General features: G+C 44.0%; 1 protein-coding gene across 3 annotated transcripts in view; it reads right to left on the bottom strand.

Moving 5' to 3' along the window:
• The window catches only part of faf (ubiquitin carboxyl-terminal hydrolase-like faf), a 482,217-nt gene extending 466,782 nt beyond the window's left edge, over positions 1-15,435 (bottom strand). For 2 of the 3 annotated variants that reach the window (XM_037429964.2, XM_075874549.1), the window contains exon 1: positions 15,130-15,435. The gene's annotated coding sequence lies outside the window, so the exon portion shown is untranslated. Of the gene's footprint in view, positions 1-5,048; positions 5,083-15,129 lie in introns of all 3 variants that reach the window. The other variant, XM_075874530.1, reaches the window with a different exon arrangement.
• Positions 15,436-15,688: the final 253 nt, after the last annotated feature.

The raw sequence follows: 15,688 nt of genomic DNA, 5'->3' as shown, positions 1-15,688 counted from the left end.
AAAGTGTTCTGATTTCGATTGCTTGGATGCCAAGTTTGGCGCACTGCTTTAAATTTATTTGGAGGTCAGTGTGAAGAGACCAACTTACGTCTGCTTTGCCGAGTCGTACAGCATTGCAATTCGCAGTGTTCAGTTTCATAAGAGCTTCACTTTTGCCGAGGCTTTCATCGGATGTTAAGAATATCGTATCGTACGCGAGTTCAATGGCACCTTGGATTTTTTTACAGTTTGAAAGCATAATGATGAGCACAAAAAGTATTTTATATCCACTTCGACACTTCGACCATGCATGTTTTCTGCTGTGCATGTTTCATTTTGGATTAATGTTCACGTCTGATCACGCAGCATGTTCACTGATTCGAATGTCAATTTGGTTGTTTTTACAGCTAACTTAGTTTTCGTCATAATATACAATACCCACTAGAATTGAGCATGTTTTTAGTTATGCCAAGATTTGCCCCTGATAACTGCGTCTAATTTGGCGAAACCATCGAAAGCTTTTGCTGCCTTGGTTCTTTTTTCCACTCGTTCTCGTAGCGGCAGCTGTATACCGCCCTCAGCTAGGGCACATGCAAGGATACAGTATTTTACGTGCGAAAACTGTGATATCATTAGGAGGCACGCTGTAGTGTGAGACTCCAGATTAATTTTGACCATCTGAGGTGTTTTTTTTTTAAGTGCACATATATTTATTCGAAGTGTAAGGCGCAACGACCACAATGGAGAGAGGGTGCACACGCACCGAGCGCCCCTTCTGACATAGAGCGTCATCCCACCTCACGCTTCAAATATGCAATACCAAGGCGCCCTGTCTGCCATTCTTTCACTTAAATCTAACCACAATGTTACTATGTTGTGCTTTAATATAAATACAACTGGCGTATGCGGGAATCTAATTCATGACTTTGATCCTAGCATCGCAACACCTCGGCCTGCTGACTTATTGGTGGGTGTTGCTTGAAAGACCTATAGATATAAATGGTCAGTGCGAACACGCCGCATGAATCTGTTGACACAGAGTGGCGACGAGATGTCTACAGCCATAGGCTGAATAAAACACTTGCAGTGCACACTGTGCGGTATTCGAACAGTGGTGTAGTAAGCTAGCAAGCTCAGCCACTTTCGCATTACAAATGGTTGTCTCAGAAAGCCGATGCCTCATCTAGAAATGTACAGCGGTTGTCTATTTGCTGTAGTTTAAGTTTACAAACGCACTTCCTTCTCATATGAGTCTGGGCATCATGTTTCTCCCTGTTAATAGTTGTTAATACTGTGCACAACAAAATGTTCATCAAGGTGACAGGACCACAGAAGTATCGACGAACTTCCATAATGCACTCTTGATGCCATTGCTTCTTGCACTGTTTGCATTAAAAATGATAAAAATTTATGGGCAGTTTTCAGCTCTTCGACAATTTTAAACTTTTGTAGCAGCTCACGATACAGCAGGAGTGCATGCCTGCTTTCCAGGATGACGAAGGAGCAGCACCGACAGCCAGCGAAATGTAAGATAAAAGCCCCAAGGAACATGTTTTCCGAGTGCACATGGGGAAACCAAGCAAGCGCGGCCCGTCTAAACGACCGGAGCTTTGCCCTCTCTCCGCTACGGCTGGGAACGGCGCTGTGCAAACTTGAGCCTGTGTTCCCTATTAATGCAAGTGGACTTTCTTATGCGCGTCCTGCTGGCCAGCGCAAAAAGGGCGTTCTTGATGCTGGCTTGCTTTATTAGAACAGTGGTTTCGCACAAAAGAGAAACAATCAATGATGCACAGCTTCTGAGATAGGGAAATGTTAACTCCTTTGACACAAAGCATTGAGCCTTCTCTAAACTTCCTTGCAGATTTTTGAAAAAAGAAATAGCATGACTTTGAAAAGTACTGGTTCGCACTACTTGGTAGGGATTGATTGTAGTAACTTCCGCTTCTTTTAGGAACACGTTTTACCCCTGTCCCACTTTTTTTAAGAAGAGCGCCATCGTTAGCTTGACTTCGAATCTTGCATACAAATAAAAACCAATACGTATCATTATGGAACATTATTTTTTTCATTCTAGAACAGTAACAAGACGGAACTTTGTGTGATGGAAAAAAACCAACACTGAAACAAACGAATTTTGTTTAGACCCCCCTCTCAGCAGAGGGCACATGTATATCTTTACCTGCAGTTATACTGGAAGCCACAAAATGTCACAATAGTGTGCGGCTTGTGCTGAATGCTATGTCTGCACACGCACAAGAATACAATAGTGTAGCAGCAGTAGTTTTATAAAGGCAAAGGACTTGGGCACACTGCTTTTAATACCTGGCTGAAACCACTATTCTGGCACGAGAAGCAGAACAACTGCAGTTTAGATTGCTTGTCCAGTGTGAGTGCGTTTGGCACAGCTTTCTTTAGATGTCACAGGCTTGCTTCTGTACTATCTGCTGCTGTTCGAGTGCACCAAATTATTGCTAGCCCTTCAGAGGAGAGGAAGCAACACGTGTGCAAAGCACTGGAGGCACTCACTGCAAACAATTGCCACTGTTCTTGTTGCATGGTATGAACAGTGTTGGCGCAAAAGAGCCTCCACTTTTCACAGTGGTACATTCCTAGCCTCATTCGCCCTCTGAGCATTGTTTTCATTCATTCTTCCCTATAATCAAAGTTGCACAGATAATACCAGCACCTGAGGCCTCAGGCAGCCACCCCTGTGGGTCATAGCTTCAAGTTTGTCAAGCGACCAATGACAAGGCGAAGTTTGCCACACCATGCAACATGAGTGTGAATTTGCTGTTCTAGAACAGATGCTAAGTTATTATCAATCTGAATAACATCTATCAGATTGGCAGCACATGGCATAGATGCTAGCTGAGCAGGTCACGCTTGACATATTGTAGCTGTGAAGAACTAAAATATAGTGAAGTTTATTTTATGCAGAATGGCAGACAATGTCTTTGACTTCAACAAAATTATAGTTTCGAGAAAACCATTTCCAACCTTTGTCATTTTTGGTAAACTGTATACATTTCGGCACAGTTATGATCAATAAAAGTAGAGTGAAAAACAATAATATTTTTTAAAAGAAAGTTCTGATAGCCAAAAAGTCAGTATATACCGAATTTTATAGTTCTCAGTTTAGTCTGTCTGCAGGAATATCTACCTGAAATACAAGTATTTTGTGAAGTTTACCGTGTAATGAAAATGTTTTCTGCAGAAACACGCCAGGTAGTGGAAGGGCTAAAAAAGGGAAAGAAGAGTGGCTGTCTTCTTTCCCTTTCTTTAGCGTGTCAGTGTTTTGTTTTCTTTTTTCGTCAAAAGTCTTTAGACAGCAAGCGAAAATGAAATTATCATAACGATGAGAATGTGTTTCATCTGTTTTTTTATGGGAATAAATACTGTGACTAAGAAGTGCCCTGTTTCTTTGCAAGGTGCGCCCAACGTTCAGATATAAAGAAATTGGCAGAAAATTGTCTCTAACAGCCAAAATTTACAATTTTAGATGGACAATTTTAGATGGACAATTCTTTTTTTTTTTTGAAAAATCAATTCAAGATGATTTTCCCGGATTCTATAGTTTTCGCCAAAACCTATAATGGTGAGGGGAACCTTGAGTGTATATCTGGACATGCAAAGGTTGCTCTTCTCCCCCACCAAGAATGAAGGAGTGTGAGCAAGGCACTCACAGACTTGTTTGGAGAATAATAAGTGTAAGATGGTAACAAAGAGTTTGACACTAATGTCCCAATACTCCAACAAGCAATGCTCACGAGATGAGACTATACCTACACTCTAATTCATAAAGTTTTATCACCACAAAGGCTAGATGGGACACATACAGGACGACTCCCATCCTGTTCTGTGTTCCAAGACTGCGTCTCGGTAACACAGGAGATACGGCCATAGCTGTTCTAGAGTAGTGTTTGTTAATGCACTTGCCAGAGTTTCACTGTTTATGAAAACAGGTGAAAAACCTTTCACTAGTTTATTCACGAGCAACATCATTGCCCCGCCGCGGTGGTCTAGTGGCTAAGGTACTCGGCTGCTGACCCGCAGGTCGCGGGTTCGATTCCCGGCTGCGGCGGCTGCATTTCCGATGGAGGTGGAAATGTTGTAGGCCCGTGTGCTCAGATTTGGGCGCACGTTAAAGAACCCCAGGTGGTCGAAATTTCCGGAGCCCTCCACTACGGCGTCTCTCATAATCATATGGTGGTTTTGGGACGTTAAACCCCACAAATCAATCAATCAATCACGAGCAACATCCCTAATTCGGGCAGCAATAATCAAATGTGAGCTGTCCTCACATTGTTTTATTGTGGCACACATTTGAATGATGTCATTGCCTGTACTTTTTTTTTCTGTTACATGCAAACCATTTTGGCTCCCCAGTGGACCGTTATGCTGTGACCGTTCCGCAGCTGTCTAGAAAAAAAAATTTTGCAGTGGGTTTTTCCAGAGCTGCAAACGGTCAACCACAAAGCCACAGTTCCGAGTCACGTGACAGCCAAGTTAACAGTTCAAGAGTTGGCTTCTGCGCCACTCCTTCCTTCAATGTAAAGCTCTACAAACTGAATTAGAAAATTTCAAAGTAATATTGCAACAGTTTTCTTCTTTTTTCTTGGTTACAAAATTTAAACAAAACTGAAAATTCCAATTGCACTGTATATTTGTGCACTTTTATCTTTCTCTCAATAATTTCTTTGTACATGTATTGACCTTACAGACAATGGAAATCAGTAATGCAAACTGCAGACCAACCTGTCAATGTTGTTTGAATTTCTCACACGAATGATCATTATAATTGACTGCTGTGATTACATGCCGCACTCGGCCTACTTTCCAGAGACTGAAAGCCCAATCAGCGATCCTGTCACAAGAACAAAATGTTGGCCTACTCTTTCCATCTAGAAAAGACTAAGAGAAATTAGTGCAGCTGCAAATAATGCCCGGAATCACCATCATAATCAGCAGCAGCATATGTTCATTTCCATCATTTATACATTTTAGGTAATGTTGCTGTCAGCAAATTGCATACCATCCCTGGCTAAAGAAGAATAAATGCTCTTGCTTACATGTGCAGTTGTCACTTGTACAGTTGTACGTCACCTGTAAGTGACACAGTAAAGTGATCACTTTTTTAAATTCACAGATTAACTGCTATAATTATTCATTCTTCCCTAGAACTATTAATGACTGAAATAACCTTGCAAATGATGTACTACATAGCACACACTCATTATTTGAAAGCAGCCTCATCTAAGCTATCACTTAGTATTCTATTGTATTTGCTTTATTGTAATTATTGTGTGGGTTCTCTAACATGTATTATGCTATTATGTTATCACACATTATGTTACTCTGTATTATGCTACTGAGTAAATTTATTGAAATCAGCATGTTTTTTTTGCGTTAGTTTTGTATATTCACAGTTGTACTGTTATTGTTTGTTTGAATACTATTGCTACCCGGCAATGAACTCTCAGCTGAAAGATCGCAGTACTTATAAATAAATAAACTTATATTACTCTTTAGCTGTAGCTTACCAGAATGAAAAATCAATTATTTTAGGTGCACATTTACTTTTAAATTATGGCTAGCAAAATTCTTATCATTAGCGTGAGATAACGTAAGGTTTGTGCAAGCACCAATGCATACTTCACATCGTTGAATTACTCAGAGAGGTACAGCAATGGTTTGGAACACATTCTGCAAACCCACAGCACTGCTAGTGCAAGTTCTTTGGACGAATAGAAGACTGGCTAATGTGCACCTTCCACAATTTGTGATCTGTTATGTGTATGTGCACTGCCACAGTGATGCTACCAATTGAGTTTCCATCCAAATTCACAGTTTCATCTTTACTGGTGATTATTCCTGGGCATTTTAGATTCTCTGCATACTACTTAAGTTCTGCATATAAGCAGCGTGTCGAAGAACTGCAATGAGCGAGAAGCCAGAATTTTCACAACCCCCGATTGTCAATAACCAAGGATGCTGCAGATGCAGAAATCGGCACTTCTTTTAGGCTGAAACGAGTGCCATATAGCAGCCATTTATCTCTACTCAGCAAATCAGTAGAGATAAATCATTGCTACAAAGGAGGATAACACTAAAAAGCCAGTAGAGATGGTGGCATCAGCTGTTCAGCTTAAATTACATGACGAATTTCTGAGAACTGACACTAACACCCAGGAAAGTTAGGGGATCTTATTAAAGGTCATTGTAATGTAATTGCAAAGAAAGAAAAGTGGACGAAAAGATAACTTGCCCTAAAGTAGTCGGGGGGATAGCCGCCGTAGTAGCTCAGTTGGTAGATCATCGGATGTGTTATTTGAAGGCTGCAGGTTCAGTCCCTGCCCACCGGCAAGTTATATTTTCGTCCACTTTCCTTTCTTTGCAATTACATGACAATTACTTCTTATAACATCTCTTATAGTTTTCTTGGCATAGGTGTTGGTCAGTTTTCGTTGATATAGTGTTAAGAAAAAAAGACAAGCCCTTGAATTTACCCTTCTTTTTTTTGTTATTAATGAATTGGTAATACTATACCTCAACATGCACTAATTTCAGAAACCATTTCAGAAACCTTTTGATGTTGCACACTAATGTATGTGACACCAGTAACATTGAAAATGGAGACAAATTTGTTTATACAAGCAACCTCCATCAACCTAAACAGTGAATCTATATTGTAATAAGTAGAACAAAGACTTTATTATGGATGCTGCCTCACTAGATGTTCATTGCCCCTGACAGACGAACAATGTGATACTTTTATACATACTGAACCAATGCATAACACTTTCTTACGCAAACCCACGAGGCTTAGAATATTGCACGTAGAACGTACAGCATACCAAAACATTCTTGTTCAAATCAGTTGATTCAATCTCCAAGTCTTCATAGACTACGAAAAAAAAAATCAAGTAAACTTGTTGTGGCAAGTTTGTGCACACAACTCATCTGCAAATGCATGTATTTACACATAACTTGGAATAATACCAATCACAAAAATTGGTCCCATCTGTCCTGAAAACGATGCTCCTCAATATGCTGCTAAAGAGCCTCAAGGCCTGTTAATAACGATTTTCAACCTCTTCAACATTTTACGAATTTACTCTCGATTTGAAACACCATTCTTGACTTCATTTCCCGTACTTGCATATAATGCAAAAATACATGTTTTGAAGTCAATGCATTAGCTCATCCACAAAAGTCCATACACTGATTCTTAATCGAATACGCAGGCATTCAACTTCACCGTAGATAATGAAGTATTCATTCCAGAAGGAAGAGCCGAAACTGCACTTGCGTGTAGCAGCTGTGTGCAAGCCATACGATGTACGTGTTATGTCTGTGGTCTTCTTATAATCCAGCAATGGAGAAACCTTCTGTGTCTTGACATGACCCGCCACAGTGGTCCAATGGTTTTGGTGCTTCACTGCTGACCCACAGGTCACGAGATCAAATGCTGCATTTTTGACGGAGGCGAAAATGCTTATGCCTGTCTGCTTACACATTTAGGTGCACGCTAAAGGGACACTAAACAGCAACAATGACTTAGTTTAGATTGACAGACTGCACTCTGAAAACTCCAACGCCATAAGTTTTACTACCATAAGTTCATTATTAGTGTGAAATGTCAAGGTTGAAGTTTCATTTTTAAACTTCATGCTGATATCTCTGCACATGATGTCAGAAATTTCAAGATGTATTTCTCATATTCTCACCACATCGGCTCAATAAAATTTTCTAAAACTTTGTATGTAAGGTATACAGCACCCACAGATGATAATGTACTTTATTTTTATTGATTACAAGCTACGTAGGACCCAGTAGCCGCAATAGATATCTTCAACGTCATGGTGCGGGAATCTCAAAGTGGCATCTCGACCTGTATTTTCTTTTCGCACCTTTTCTCGCTTACCAAACATATCCATCAGTAAGAGTGGTACTTTCGGGATATGAAAATGTACTTTACTGATACACAAAATTGTTATTCTGCTTAGTACCCCTTTTAATAACCCACATGAATCAAATTTCCAAAGCACTCCACTGTGGCATCTCAATCATGTAATAGTCTTGGGACTCGCACCCCAACAAATAATTAGGGCTCTTGACATCTAGCGATACATTTGGCACTCTGCACTATATAGAGCTTTGAAAGCATCTGAAAAAACAAAAACAACAAAAGCCTAACCAAGCTGCAGCTCAATCACTAAGCCCTCCATCAATACTTCCACACCAGTGTTAGCTCAACATCAATGCTGCCTTCTTACAAGCTTTCCCACACTTTGTGGCTGCATTTCCAGGCAAATGATTTTTAAGGACGATGGTCTTTCTCCAGACATTTCGACGCAGAAATTTCGGTCTGCCTGTCTGTGTGTCTCTGTCCTGCTTTTCAGTCTGTCACCCGATTCAGGAGAATAACAAAAGTTTAACACCTTTCTAAATGACCAGCCATCTTGATCTGGTTTCCGCATTCATACATGCTGACATCGTCAATAAAAAAAAAATATTACACTTATTTTTGCACAACATCAGTACAGGGTCATTAGGTAACCTGTTAATTTATTTCTAAACAGGATAAATATGTAATTCTAAAGAACGCAGTGCTTATTAGGCGGTGCTGGCAATGCGACGCTACGATCGAAAAAATGGGTGTTTCCGGCACATCACTAAAACTACATGGGGCTGCCACCTGCCAGTTACTTTGCGTTTTAGAAAAACTTCTGTTTCTTTAAATTACTGCTAGATGGCGTCCATATCTTACACAGCACCTATTCACCGATTTTCTTGCACAGAATGTCAGGTAAACATTTTTTTTTCTCTCTTTCTCTCTCTCAAGGCAGAAGAATATAATCTTTTGACGACCTTTGCCAGCATAGCACGCAGATGCTGCACTTTTTTTTTTTTCAGTCCTTCCAGATGGAACCTGTAGTGTGTGAGCTTCCTGTAATTTGATGCATTATCTCACTCTGTCATCATGAACCATGCAGCCCTGTTGTGTGCAAACAGATCTCAGCTTTCGAAGCAGGCCACAAACTTCATTTTAACTCACATCTGCTGCCATTATACAATGAAATGCCTACAGCTTGAAAAAAGTTATTTGGACCTTCTGTGCACCTCTTTCCGTACAAAGATTTGTTTGATGAGTAAGCCTCAAACTCGAGCCCCAATTTCAAATCTATGTAGTGGACATTTTTTACTGAGTATGTATACAAAATTCTTGCATGCCCAAACACTGAAGTCCTTGGAAAAATAGTAATCAGTTCTTCATGAATTTCCTGGAGTGACCGATGAAAGCATTGCTTGTGGCACGGTCCCACCCTATTCTGTTTGGCCCAGTTCGTCTGAGCTTTCCACACACTTGCTGTGAATGTAGGTGGCTTCAGCTCGTCCACCAGTTCTGCATAAAAAGAAGTGTTACTGCAGTTGAAACTCGATTGAACAAAGTGATCACTACACTCGAATTATTTCATAAAATCAGAAATTTTGTAAAATTGAGAAAGAGATTGTTCGAAACAACAACAAAGTTATTTTTGCCAGCAAACCATGCCTACACAAATTTGAAGTCATTGAGGGCGGCCAAGAAAGACTGCACCATTCGGATCATGTTTGGATGATGCGGGCCGGGTCACACGACACCATGACGAACTACTAATGTGCAAAGACGCAAAAAATTAATTCCGTGATTCCATAATCAGGTCAAGCAAGAAAGATGTGAGAAACTCGGTAGTCAGTGCCATCTATCGCATAATTGCATAAAGCATGAAATAACCAAAGCAATCACCACTGCCCCTAGCAGGATCTGGCATATTAACTGCAGCCAAGCCTGTTCTGTGTATGGGCACAGCGTGCAGCCTCGTCAAGGTAAAATCTAGGGCACAAACTAAGGTGCAAGCATGTTTTAATGGGAGAGCGCTAATGCACAGAGTTGGAAGAAAAGCCTATGTTAGACTAAATTAGAACGAAGCTGCCCGCTTTTGAATCGACTGTTTCACAAAGCAGCTCGCTAAATTGGGTTTCATGGACAAATTAGTTAATCATGGTTGATGACAAAACTAAATCCTATGGGTAGTTTTTGGTGAATGGCAATTTTTTCCTTACATTAAAAACATCATAAAACCAGGCTTCATTAGATGAGTTTTAACAGCATTTACATGAGTATAAAGCACTACTTCTTTTAACAAAAAATAAAATAAAAGCATTCATTCAACAAGCAATGGTCAAGCTAAGTGTTGGAGTGTGCTTTGCACATCTCGAGACATTTTAGGGTGAAATACACAAGCAGAATAACACTTTAAAAATTGTACACCGAATCATCTAGATGTTTCAAAGGCAAGTAAATGAATGCTGCACACACACTTCCATGCTGCACCTCTGCCACGGGCTTTGTTATATTTCCATAACCGAACTCTTGTCCTACTTGACCAACTTGAGCAGCAGTTATCCGTGGGCATCATAGTTTTATTTATTCTTTATTGTCTTTCCATTTCTTCTGACACTATAAATAGTTATCTCATTTTCTACTTTCCCCAGATTTCCTGAAAAAAAATTAAAGCAGGTGTAGTGGAGCATACGCACCAACGCGTATGCGCCTTCGGAAGACAACAAAAAGCCCGTGCTCTGCTTGCGCGAGAGTTTGTGCCGCCTTTGTCAGACTGGCCGTACGCCCACTTTCCGTTGCGACCTCGTTGCGACTTCTCGGCTCGAATAAACGTCATCACATTTGGTGGAGGTGCTGAGTTCCCCAAGAAGACCTGGAGCTCCGCTCTCGCAAGTTGCCTGAAAGACTACCGCGAAACATGACTGACGCAGTCGCCAACCAGCCCGTCCCAGCCCAGCCAGCACCATCGGCTGCCCCGTCTACCTGCCCCGGCGCTACTCGCCAGCGGGACCCACCAATCTTCAGCGGAAGTGGTGAGCAAGACGTCGAAGACTGGCTGTCCTTGTACGAACGCGTAAGCGTCAGCAACAAGTGGGACGACGACTCTAAACTCGCTTACGTTATCTTTTACTTGGCAGACGTAGCTAAGCTTTGGTTTACCAACCGCGAAACCGCCATCGCCAACTGGTCCTCCTTTAAGACCCTCGTAACAGAAGCGTTTGGCCGACCAGAGGTCCGCAAGCTCCGCGCTGACCAGCGTCTGCGCCACAGAGCCCAGCAGCCTGGCGAAACGTTTACGAGTTACATTGAGGATGTGCTCGACCTCTGCAAGCGTGTTAACCCATCTATGCCCGAAGAAGAGAAAATTCGGCAGATTCTCAAGGGTATTGAGGATGGCGCATTCCAGATGTTGCTAGCGAAAAGCCCGACCTCGGTGGCAATCCTCGTAAGCCTGTGCCAGAGCTTCGATGAATTACGCCGTCAGCGTTCCATCGCCCGACAGAGTGTCTCACCACCAGATTCGATCTCGGCTGTCGCACTCGCAAATGTCAACGTTCGCCAAGAAAGTCTGTCCAACCAGATCAAAGACTTCATCAGGGAGGAAGTTGCCCGACAGCTCTCCCTGCTGCCGCATAGCGACGCGCCCACCGCAAGTCTGCCTTCGACACTGCAGCAGGCCATACGCACTGAAATTTGCGATGTCCTACCTACAGTGCAGGCCCCTTACGCATGCACTTCAGCAGCATCTAATCTCTCAGCTGTCAGCTACGCACCACCTGCACCATCTTCACCTCTCAGCTACGCAGCTGTGGTTGCGCGACCCCCACCGCATCCAGTATCCTTATCGGCTCCACCTCCTCCGGCAGCGCCTCCGGTTTACAGGCCCTCACCTCGCTTTTTCCGTCCATCTAATGAGTGGCGCACCCATGACAACCGTCCTATCTGCTTCGCGTGTGGCATCGCTGGCCACATTGCACGCTACTGCCGCCGCCGTCCCACACCTGCGTACGCCTCCTTTGGAACTCCTACCTATGCGTCGCAGCAGGCCACCACGTCTGCATACGAACAGAGGCACTCTGACTCGGATCGTCGCCCATCGACTTCTCGTTTCCCATCTCCTCGTCGCCGATCGCCATCTCCTATGCGTCGTAGACCACCTCCTGAGGAGGGAAACTAATCAGTGCAGTTCCAGAGGCAAGAACTGCAACTTCTGCGCAATTATCAAGGCCTCCATTTTCACCGCGAAATGTTGTTGATGTCAATGTTGAGGGAGTCGCCACACAAGCGTTAATTGATACTGGGGCCGCCGTTTCGGTGATGAACGCAAAATTTTGTCGCAAACTGAAGAAAGTGACCACATCTCTCTGTGGCATCGTGCTGTCCACGGCTAGCGCGCAACGCATTCAGCCCTCGTCTGTGTGTACGGCGCGCGTCGTCATCCAAGACGTTTTGTACATCGTCCAATTTTTCGTACTACCATCTTGCTCTCATGACCTCATCCTGGGTTGGGATTTCTTATCAGGTCATGAAGCTATCATCGATTGTTGCCGTGCGGAAGTGTCCCTAGTGCCAAGTTGTGAATTTCCACCACCCGACCATTCACCACTGCTCTGCAAACTCATCGCTGACGACGACATCACCTTGCCTCCGGAAGCTTCAGTCCCTATTAGCCTTTCATGTGTGGCGCAACCTGACGCCACGGTGGTGTTTACGCCATCCCCTGTTTTTACTGAACGCAAGGGCATCGTGCTCCCATTTGCCGTTCTTACGATTGCGTCTGGTTTAACCGTAATGCTGGTTACCAACCACTGCAACTACCCCATTGGCTTGCTTCGTGGTGAAACGTTAGGATATGTGCAACCTGTCGACCATATCAATGATATTATTCTTCCCGACGAAACGCCATGTCAGATTGCCGCAATCACTCTGGCGTCTGAGCCATCAAGCTCACCAGCCTTCGACAATGCTATTGACGCAGACCTTCCCCCCTCGCATCGCAGCCAACTTGTTGCTCTCCTTAACAAGTTTCGCTCTTCTTTCGACTTTCAGAAACCTGCTTTGGGCCGCACCACGACTGTCACTCATACTATTGACACCGGCTCACATTCGCCTCTGCGACAGCGTCCTTACCGTGTTTCTGCCGAAGAGCGCCGCGTCATTACGGAGCAAGTAGATGACATGCTTAAACGTGGAGTCATACAGCCTTCTCAAAGCGCTTGGTCGTCACCCGTGGTTCTGGTAAAGAAAAAAGATGGCACCGTTCGATTTTGCGTGGACTATCGCCGCTTAAACAAGATTACAAAGAAAGACGTCTACCCGCTACCACGAATAGACGATGCTCTTGACTGTTTACAAGGCGCCGAGTACTTCACATCCTTGGATCTGCGTTCTGGGTATTGGCAGGTGCCAATGGCTGAATGTGATCGCCCTAAAACATTCTCGGCTCGAATAAACGTCATCACACAGGCTATTCATTTGAGGATAAAAAATGTCACTAACAAGGTCTTTAAATTATTAAAGCTTGCAGATCATGCTCATCACAAGAAAAGGAATAAATCACACGCCCTCTCCAATGTAGCCCTGCCATGAGCGACAGCAGGGGGATGCAAAAGGGGCACCTGTTCCCCTCAAGCCTCAACAGCACTTTCCCTTACCCAAGCTATACATATACACCCGTGCTTTCCCCTACCCCAGTCACAATCAAATGCTGGTTTGGAACGTTTCTGCCAACAACTATGAGTTCTGCTGTCACCCAATAATGCACCCAACAATATGACACTCGCTCACATGCGTAATCTCATCTATATTGCCTCCTCGTTAAACTGATATGGCACTGATCTGCCTTGCAACTGGGGTTGGCCACTTGCACACACTGCTACAAGCTTGTGGAATAGCGATATGTAACGCATGTCTAGATTTGCCACAGACAGTCGACAGAACAAGAAATGCACAGTGAGTTATGAAGGTTGACGTAAGCATTATAAACTAGCTTCAAGCCATGGATTTACGTGTAGTGTGGCAAAGCATGCATAGCTGGACACACACACTCACCTTCATGGTTCAGTTGTCCCGAAGTTCAAACCGTGCTTCATGGGGATCGCTTTGAATGCCCGTTGTGTGACGATGCAATCCACGAACAAGACACAAAGTCCACAGCGTAAAATGTGCACCACGGAGATCATTTCTTCACCTTCGCAGCACATCCCTGTTGTGGCTTCCAAGAGTGACATTCAAGCCTGAGCCACTTCCGAAGTGGGAAGTGCAAGTTGGCAAGTGACAGCAAAACACAGGCACGTATCACGCAGACTGATTTGTGATGGTACACCTCATGTCAGTGACCCAGTTTTCCGCAACAACATTCGTCAGAACCACAAAAAGCACCCTCTATTGAACTGCACGCCAATCATGTATTCTGGCTCCCGATGGTCACGTGCCGCGATGCCGGGAGGGCGTCCAGGCCAGCGATGAATTGGTCCGCAAAGCATAGTTCTGGTTTTTCATGCAGAGAAGCTGGGCTGCAAGGGCTAAGATTCGATCGCTCTGAGAAGGCAAGTGATCAGGGGGCCTCCCGAGGACATCCCGAACGGCGAGTGGGGCCGCAGAAGCTCAAGCGATACAGGGACCCACACATCGGCTGTAGCGGACGGTAGATCTTACACACACCCCTTCGCAAGAGGAGCCTAGCATGCCAAACAATGCCACGCTGTTTACAATTGGTGCTAAAAGCAACGCTTTGCGGGAATATTTATCGCAAGCGAGGACGCCGCGAGCTGTAGATGCTCGGCTTTAAAAAAAAAAGATAACGTATTTCTACCTGCAGTTGCCTTCGTCGATTACGGCAACCAAACAATGCGACGGCTGCCGGGAGATATCCTAAATTTTGAGAGAGTATCTGGCATGCCCGGAGATGACTCACCCATAAGAAATCATGCCCAAGTTTCCGTACTGTCCAGTGTGTTTGGTTAATACAGCGACTTGTGAAGGGATACATTAGTTTGAAGGGCTCGATTCATTTCGGCGAGCTTCTTTCACGACCTCTTCCAAGCTCTAACGAGGCGCGATGCCACACACCTATTCGCTGCGCACTATTAGGGCAGGTGCTCCTAAGTTCGAGCAGATTAGCAAAAATCGGTGAGTGGCGATCGCTCTTGTCAAATCCACATCGCAAAGGCAAATCAAGGCGAACGTCAACCGCGGAAACGCTGCCGAGGTCTGTCAGCGGCGACGCGATCGAAGCTAAGGAGACGGTTTGAGGCACTTACATGATTATGGGCGGTTGTCAGGAACACTGCTGCGTCGAACTACTGGCAGGCTAATACGTTGACGGCTGCGCTGACCACCCGAAGGTTTAACTCGATTTTTTAGACACCGGCACTCGGGGACGTAGGCTAATAGGCCTGAATGCCAAGGATTGCAGGGACTGGCAGAGAGTATCCTGGTAGCCAGACGATGACGGCAAAAACGCTGTTCTATTCCCATTAGACAATTGTTACGCGTTTAGGATCTATACCTACAAATGTTCTGACTATCTAAAGAAATTGCGGTAGTAAGAGAAAACTATCCCACAACAAGTTTTGATCAAGTAAGGCCTATCAAAATTTGTCAACGAATGAGAACAATGCTAGGGTGGCTAACAATGTCTCGGTGCGCGTGCTCTCCGCTTCACGGCAACTGTGTCGTCTGCTACTGAAGCCGCCATTCTCACGTCGCTTGTGCCGAACAAAGCGACGAGAAAATTGTTGATGTAAAATAAGCGTCTCGTAACTCTACGCAGGCTTTATTTTCGAAAAGCGTAGCGAGCTTGTTGGAATCAAGGAGGTT

This window comes from Rhipicephalus microplus, chromosome 1 (assembly GCF_043290135.1).
Source record: "Rhipicephalus microplus isolate Deutch F79 chromosome 1, USDA_Rmic, whole genome shotgun sequence".
NCBI classification, from domain to species: Eukaryota; Metazoa; Arthropoda; class Arachnida; order Ixodida; family Ixodidae; genus Rhipicephalus; species Rhipicephalus microplus.
The sequence above is the reverse complement of the archived record's forward strand: the minus strand, read 5'-3'. Positions and strand labels throughout refer to the sequence as shown.